This window comes from Octopus sinensis, linkage group LG14, assembly GCF_006345805.1.
Source record: "Octopus sinensis linkage group LG14, ASM634580v1, whole genome shotgun sequence".
NCBI lineage: Eukaryota > Metazoa > Mollusca > Cephalopoda > Octopoda > Octopodidae > Octopus > Octopus sinensis.
The window spans coordinates 2,019,454-2,022,787 of NC_043010.1; positions in this window are offsets into that span (position 1 = coordinate 2,019,454).

The following is a 3,334-nucleotide window of genomic DNA, read 5'->3' on the forward strand; positions in this document are numbered from 1 at the left end:
AACCAATAACAGAATAATACCATGACATTTGATATTTGACATTGGTATCAAATATCTCAAAGGCATTTAGCAGAGTGTGTGAATAGCTACAATTAGGAATCAAAAGACAGTCATGGAATCACCTCACCAGGGGCTAGCATCTTGTCTATTTCGATGACAATAGGCTAGTTTGTATTTTAACTGTGGCAACTGAAAAGAATTAGTGAAACAAAAATAAATAAATGGAACTTAACCAGCAGCCTTCTTAGTTTTGCTTAATAACTTTAACCCTTATAAGACAGCTAGGCTCATTTATTTATCTTTTGGATTGGATCACTTGTTTTTTGCTAGAAAAACAAAAAAATTGTTGGATACTGTATTTTAAGTGTTTGTGTATGTGTAATACCAAAGTGGTTACTATGTACTCACAGGTATGTAGAGTGTGATGTGTGGATGTGGGTATGTGTGTATATATATATATATATATATATATATATATATATAATGTGTGCATACCAATATTTTTATATATCAATATATTTATATGCAAAAATATATATAAATATATTTATACACCTATATATCATATATATATATATATATATATATATACACACACACACACATACATACATATATATAAATGCATACACATGGATTCATATGAATACACAGAAGAATATATATATATATATATATATATATATATATATATATATATATATATAGGTTTACATATATGTGTTTATATGTGTGTGTGTGCATATAAAGATAATTAACCTAGTGTGATCTCACTACTCTGAGTTTTTCAGTTTGTTGCATTTGTTTAATCCACAAATATGAGGAATCTCCTTGTTGCAGCAATAAAACAAATCTTTTTCAATAGCTTCGAATGTATAAATTCTACTCAATGTATTGGAAATGGGTTCTGTAGGATGAGCCTAAAGATAATGTTGCTTGTCTTTTCATACAACTAAATACATAAGTATATATCCTTATGCAGATCTGTCCTAACACTTAAGGTTCATACTGCCAGAGCCTAATCTGGTTTCCATGGTGTATGAGTGACTGAGATTACAACACTATCCACTGGATGGAATCGCAGTCCATCACAGTGTTAACTTCCCAGCTAGCACTGGAACTCATTTACTGCTGAGTGGATTGGAGCAACACGATATAAAGTGTTTTGTCCAAGAATGCAGTGCATCTCCTGGGTTGGGAATCAAAATCATGATCTTAGGATTGTAAATGCAACAATATAACCACCAGGTCAATCACCTTCACCATATGTACACACACACACACACACACACACACACATATAAAGATATATATATGTATACATATATATATATATTCTGTTGTGTCTGGGGAGAGTCATTCTCTTTTAGTGCTTTATTGTTTAACACACTCACCGATAAATTTCCACTTATTTCTTATTTTTAAAAAAAATTTTATTTTTATTTTCTATAGAAAATAAAAATAAGAAATAAGTGGAAATTTTACCAGTGAGTGTGTTAAATAATAAAGCACTAAAAGAGAATGACTCTTCCCAGACACAACAGAATATGCTTCAACACACAAACTCATATAAAGAATCTTGCAAACCAAATCCAAAAATGAAATATATATATATATATATATATATATATATATATATACATATCATCAGTGTATCATATATTCGAAAAAGAAACAGACTCTAAAGCATAGAGTAGTAATGTATTCATATTCAGTTAAGTGTATGTCCAGTCGTAGAGTGTCCAATGATTTCGGATCCTTAAAGTGCATAGCTTTATGGACAACTTGTCAGACTATAATAGCTCTTCAATGTATCTGTGTGTGTGTGTGTGTATACATGTGTGCAGTTATTAATCATTATAACAGCTGAAATACATAGTGACTACAATGATTTTTTTTTTTTTTTTACTTAAATTAAGCACAAAGCTGTTAATTTTTTTTCGAATAAAGGAAAGGTTGGGCAAAAAGGGCTTCAACTAAAAAGAGTGTTATGGAGTTTTCTTTACTATTTTTTTTCTCTTCAGTAGTAATAATACATTGAAACACAATAATAATAATAATGCTATGAAAATGTACTGAGAACAAAAATAAAAATAAATGTACTGCAAATCACACACACACACACACACACACACACACACACACACACACACACACACACACACACACACATATACTTAAGTAAAATTTAAAAAAACCAACAGGTGAACTGTTAAAATGAAATTTTCTAATCATCAGTAAAATTATTATTATTATTATTATGATTATTATTATCATTATTATTATTATTATTATTATCATTATTATCATCATCATCTTTAAAATTTGAAAAAATATTTTTGTATTTTAAGTCTTTTTTTTTGTAGTATATATATATTGATTCACAAACAAGTAAACAAACATGCAGACTACATCACAGCAATTTTGTCAGGAAGATAAAAAGTAACAAACAAACAAACAAACAAATCCCCATAAACATAAAAAATAACATACAAACATAAAAAATAACTTGAATTTCTTCATAATCAAAGAAACAATGAGATGGGTAATGGGGGGTAAGGACGATGGGGGTAGACAGTGTGTGAGAGAGCGAGTGGGGGGAAGAGGAAGAGAAAACTGTTTTTTTTTTAAAATAAGACCAAGAAAGTTAAACAAAAACAATTAAAAATAAACAATGGTGGTGGTGATGGTGGTAGTGAGAGGAATGGTGAAAAACAACAACAATAACAATTCAAAAATATAAAGAAAAGATGTAAACAGAAAAAAAACCAGAAAATAACAGACAATAAAATGAAAGTTTAAAAGACAAATTAAACAAAATTAAAACAAATAAAATTTGAACTATCTAATAACAACAACAATGCTTGTTAAGGAATATAGCATTGGTGGTGGTGGTCATGGTGGGATTAAGGATGTTATAAAACAATAACAAAACCATAAATAACAAACATCATTATAGTCTGTGATTTATCTTGTGTTTCTTTCTTTCTTTGCTTTTGGAATTTTTCTTTTTTTTTCCTTTCTAGAAATTGTTGTAATTGCACTAGGTAGGTCCATGTGTGTGTGTGTGAGATTTATTTTATTAATACTGTTAATGATGATTATTTTTGCAATTATCATTTCAAACACAGGTACATGTAGCGACAATTTTTCTTTATTTCTGTTTTTTTTTTCTTTTGGTCGGTGAAGAGAAAGCTGTGTAGTTGATTAATTCAACCTTGCCAAACCTGAGTATGTGACTGGTATTATATTTTATCAAACCCAGAAGGACATAAGCAAAGTTGACCTTGGCAGTATTTAAACCTGGAACATAATGGACATTTGAACTGTCACA